The sequence below is a fragment of the Tenrec ecaudatus genome, chromosome 5 (genome assembly GCF_050624435.1).
Source record: "Tenrec ecaudatus isolate mTenEca1 chromosome 5, mTenEca1.hap1, whole genome shotgun sequence".
NCBI lineage: Eukaryota > Metazoa > Chordata > Mammalia > Afrosoricida > Tenrecidae > Tenrec > Tenrec ecaudatus.
The window spans coordinates 74,449,190-74,455,189 of NC_134534.1; positions in this window are offsets into that span (position 1 = coordinate 74,449,190).

Sequence of the window (6,000 nt, forward strand, 5' to 3'; positions counted from 1 at the left end):
GGGGGAACTGATTACAAGAATCTATGTATGGCCTCCTCCCTGGGGGAGGGAGAGCAGAGAAGAAGGTGAGGAGAGACGTCGGACAGTGTAATATATGACAAAATAGTAATAATTTATGAATAATGAAGGGTTCATGAGGTAGGGGTGAGTCGGGAGGGAGGGGGAAAATGAGCCGCAGATATTAAGGGCGGCAAGCAGAAGGCAAATATTTTGAGAACAATGATGGCAACAAATATATATAGATTCTTGACACAATGGATATATGTATAGATTGTGATAAGAATTATACAAGCCCCCAATAAAATGATTTTTTTAAAGGTGTCAAATTGATGATGGTTAGTCTCTGGTAGTTACATAATTTCATGTCAACTTGAAGACATATAAAAGTGTAGGAGTGGAGTTTAGCCTGTCAATCAGGTCACAGCCAGATGGCAACTCCTTGTGGACCTTGGGAGCTTCTCCGTCCCTCCCCCACCCCACCTCTCCATCTTCACTTTCCTGTTGGCAGACTCTTGATTGCTACCAGAGCCCGGTGATGCTAGCTACCACTGCCACTAGATCCACATGACTTTGCACCCACTAGCCTGTGATCTCCTGCATTCTGCATCATTTCATGTGGATCTGTGACTCTGAAGGGGAACTTAGGGACTAGCATTGGACTTATGGACTAGTATGGACTAGTCCAACTTGAGTTGGACTAGGCTGGGATGTTTTCTTGTAGATATAAAATTATTTCTTGATATAAAGCTGTTTCTTATACATATATGTGTCTCTGGATTTGTTTCTCTGGTCAACCCCACCTAACACAATATGAATATACAATTTTGTTGGTTTTTGATGTCATTGACCCTATTCTGACTCATAAAACCCATATGACAGAGCAGAATTACTGGATGGGTTCCAACCATCAGTCTTTCGTTTAGCATCCTAGTGTTTAACCACTGTGTCACAAGAACTCCTTATGTACATCTTGACCCGTGAATTTCAAATTAAACTTTACTTCTTAGGTTTGTTTATAATTCTGCAACGTGCTTAAGACTATTAACAATAATGTGCCAATAATAATTGCAATGATAAAAACTTAAACCGGATGAAAGAAAATTAAAACTTAGATTTTGGTCACAGGTAATATAAAAAATTAATTTTAACTTATATACATATTTTATTGCAGAAAGACATAAAATGTGATCAATAAAAAACTTTCAAGCATAAAAATATTATGTTAGGATAAAAATCCATGAGAGAAATGGAATGGAAATATGAGTTCAAGGAGAAAATGGAACAGTGTAAAATTTCTGCTTGTTAAAGAAGAGCTTATTCATGTATTTTTTAAATTGATGAAGATAGACCTACCATCACTATGATACTTAAATTATATTTTATAGATATACTGTTAAGATTGCTATTACAATTTTATTATCAAATACCAATAATTATAACATACCAGAAATCCCATGTTTTATAAAAACGTTAACTTGCAATGAAAAATTTTGCTATCAAGTTAAAAATAGACATGAGGGTATGTAGTCTCCAAAGGAAGTCAGGGGCCATGCAGGCAACCGCTGGAGGAACATACTTTATGTGGATTTGAAGGGAAGCTAACAAGATTAATTAAGTTTCCATGATGACAATAGAAATTGGTGAAGCTGGAAAGGTTAGATTGACTATAAATCCCTAAACGTCCCTGGTGCACAGTCACGTCTCCATCATCCTCCCTCTCTCCCACATCATATCCAGATCATCCTTCCAACTAACCATCAATCATCAAGGCCGAGTGACTAACCATCTGTTGCCCCAGGGTCACCACAGCTGCATGGTTGCTGACTCATAGAGCACTAGCACGGTCCCGCAATGCCAAGGAGATGTACTTGGCTTCATCATTTCTCTGCAGGCTCCAACATGTCCACCTGCTACAGCGATTCAGTCCACCTGGTTAGCATTTCTTTCTCTGATCCTCCAATTGCTCTCCTGCACCATTACCCCTCTAACTCCTACCACAATTGTGAAAAAGAAAAATCTCTTAATAAGTCTGATATCCCCGTAATGTGCATGGTGGCAATTATGAGTATCTAATGTCAATTGAGGGTGGCCTGGGACCAGAGGGGGTTTCATTCTGGTCTACAAAGCCTTGCTCTGAGTCAGAACCCACTCGGCAGCATCTAGCAGCAACAGAGTCATTCCAAATCATCTTATTAAGGATAGGGAGTTGATTCTAATCTGATTAGATTTAGAAATAGTAATGATTCTATTTTCCATGGCAAATGCGGCAATGACAGTGCCCAACAGGCAGTGGGAAGACCACTAAAGTGTCACCTTGCCAACTGTTGCCAAGGGCAAACTATAAAATGAAAGACCTTGTATGTCCACATAGTTTTCTCCATTGAACTAGTCAGTGGAAATAAGAGTCAAACCACCTTGCATTTGTTTGACTGTTTCTAAGTGCATTCAAAAACTTGAAAAACAAAAACAAGGAGATCAAAACTTTGAATTCCTAACTCAAGACTTTGGTTAAAAAAAAGGGTCATAATTTTTTTTGAATGATCATGAAAGTGTCTTCATTCTCCTCTAGGCAGAGAATAGCACTGTCTAAAGACCAAATCTGAAATGCATTCCTGTGGCTGAATTCTTAGGCGAATAAAATTTACTTAGGATTTCTTACGGCCTTGCTTGGGAAAGTGATAGGCCTGGAAAATTAGGAAGGAGGGCTATGAGCAGATGCTGATAAAGCAGGTGATGTTGAGTACCAAAAACCCTGCATAATTTCCTCTGGCAAGCAAAGTAATAGATCAATGGCAAAAACTCACAGCCTTGCAGGGCACTACTAGTTTTCTTCAGTATCTACTCCCACCTCCTCTCACTTAGAAACCTTTTCAAATCGGAAATGGCCCCAGGAAGTTAGCTATAGTGTAGGGCCAAAGAGAAGGTGCACAAAAATAATGACAATATTTTGCTAAACTCTAATTGACAGAAACTTGGTGAATATGTGTAAGACTGGATCCTGAAAATGTTGGATGGCGTTGAAGAAATATAAGGTTAAATGGGCATGGTTTACTTAGATGTGCACACGAAGCAGAGATTATGGATTTGATATGCTAGTTTGAGCAGAAATGTATGGCTTTCACTGGTTATTCAGTTGGTTTTCTGAAGAGGCGGCCTGCAGGTGAGTTACTCTGCATTTAGATGACAGAATTTCTTCATAATAGCAGAAGCTTGCTGGCCAATCTTTTCTAGTACTTCTTTCAAGCGCTCTGTTTTACCACTTCACTCTGACATTTCAGTCTAAAAGCAGCCCTGAGCAATAAGTTGGTGAATGGATGTGGCCACGTTCCAGGAAAAGTATTTATCGAAGTGTCAATCTGTGGGCTGCAGACGCCTAAAGATGTAAGGAGCTCAGAATTCTGGGGTAGATTCATCAGGTAACCTAGTCTCCTGAGACAGTCCCTTAGATACTCCTACACTGAGTCTTCAAGAAACACAGTCATGAAGCTCCAATGTGTTCTTGAGTGGCCGTTTTCTGTAGGCCAGAACTGGCAGTACAACATGCTCCCATCAAAAGTGGCGCCCTGCAAGGGGGCTTGGGGGAAATCTTCCTGAATTCGACACATTGCAGCCCTTTTTCCATTTGGTCTCTCCTCTGGACAAACTTGTGATGCTGTGTGCTTCCAGAAGGAAGGCTCTCAAAGGGGACATACCTTCTGTCTCCTTACCTCAGAATACCTGTCTTGAATCCCTGAACCCGCATCATGTGTTCTGATTTCCAAGGCCACCATTTGGGAGAGGACGCCCAGGTTATATGACGACATGAAGTGCAGATGAGGTCTCAGTCAATAGCCAGCATCAACCACCATCCATGTTCATGAAAGAACCTTCAGATGACTCTAGCAGCTTTCTGGGGAGTAACCCAGAATTGGGGGTTATCCCAGCTGAGGCCCCTGGTGTGACACAGCCAATGCCACCTACCCATGATGTTCCCTTTCTGTATCCCTGGCCCACAGACCCTGAGAAGACAATAAAATCACACCACTCGCTTTGATGCCTAAACCAGGAAATGCCTGGGGTCAAGTGATATGAATAATGAGAATGTTTCAACAAACAGAGCTGGGTAAATATTTATGGTGTCCACAGAACTAACATAAGTGAGCGAACTTCTACCTTATTAACTGATTCCTATGGACAGAGAATTCTTAGGATTACTCAATTAAAACATGACAGGGATCACCACAAACACATTTCTTTATTGAGTCACTTCACAGACCTAAAATCCATTGAAGGTAAGGAAAGACCCTGCCATTTGCAAAGTCAGAAGTTTGAAACCACCAGCAAAAAATGAGGCTTTCTACCCTCGGAAAGAGTTACAGACTTTGAAAACAGTCAGGGTAGTTCTACCCAGTCCTACAAGGACACTGAGCCAGCATCACCTGGATGGCAGTGAGTTTGGTTTGGGTTTATCCTTCCCCAAAGGGGTTTACAGTCATTCTAAACTAATGAAAAAGAAATAATCAGACAATTACAGAAATCTTGAGATTCATGGCATTTTTAACTAGGTCCATCTCCCTGTGGGCTCTGCAGTTGAACCCTGGTATGTCTTTGTCAATTGATCATAAATTATCCAAATTGCAAATGGTCAGGTTGAACTGCCTGGTTTCACATGCTGGCTGACTACTTGTGCAAATTTAGATAAGTTTTTCATCTTTTTGCATCAGTTTCCTCCTAGGGAGAGCAGTGATTTTAAAAGAACGGCAGTACAGTACATAGTCTGATTATGGCCCTTGTTCCTCTACTCTTCGTAACTCCCAACAAATGACCAGGGAGGATGATTCAAATGTGAGATGTTTGGACCCACCAAGGGGAAGGAGCAGCTTGCTAATAATGCAAGGAACTCCTTCTGGGAAAGGGATCCTGCAAATAAGGTGTATGGAAGTCTTGCTATCCTAGCTAAACCATCCTCAAGACAGAAAAAGGGATCTCACCACCACCAAGAAAGGAGTGGAGCACATCCCTTGGACTTAATGCTCCCTGTACTGAACCGCTTCCATTCAAGAGACAGAGACGTCACACCCAAGACAGTGAGAGATGGTGAGAAGCAGATGCAGGGAAGCATCAGCAATAGAAACAACAGAGGCAGAAGATCAGCAGGAGATAGAAAGATGAGGTTTCTGGCCCTCAGAGCAAGAAAGAAGGAGCCTTGCTTGTGGAGGGCGTTGACTCTCCTAAGCACTGGTTACTGGAAGTGGAAATAGGTTTGCCGACTCACAGAGGTACGCACATGCCTTGCAGGTCCATGGTGGAGGGCTGGATAGGAGGGGGGACTTACTACTAGTGGAGTTGAGAACCACTGAGAATTTATTAGCATAGCGAAAAAGGGTTTGGGAACACTTTCAGAGTTGGATATAGGCCCAGGGGCCATGTGGAAGCAAAGCTGAGTCCAGGTCAGGAGGTAGGTGGGCCTGCAGTCATGACTTAGAAGAGGCTATCCTGATAGGACCCCAGTGGTGCACTGGGTAGTACTGTGATCCACATAGTGGGTTGGGTCGGCAGTCCAAACTACTAACAGCTGTGAGGGAGACAGACTGGACTTTCTACTCTCATAAGCAGTTACAGTTTCCAAAACCCACAGGGACTTCACTGTGAATCAGCACTGGCTTTGTGGCAATGAGTTTAGAGTTGTTGGGTTTTTTTTTTTTAATCCTGAGCAAAGAGTTGTATCCAAAGCATTTCTTCTCTGATCCTGAATTGTAACTTGTTAACTCCCTCAAAAACCCAGTAACTGAGTATTTTCTGTGCGTACTATGTGTCTCTTGAAGCAAATTCTGCAACCCAGCAGGGCATGGTTGGTGTCAGAATTGATGGGAAAAAAAGATCTGAAGGAGGCACGTCTGACCTCTGATTCCTCGTGGGAATCAGACTTGGACTGATGTCTATTCACCTCCTCCCCACTTCTGAAGTTACAGGAGGGCAGACACCACCACCACATCAATGGTGCAATAACCTACCCCTAGA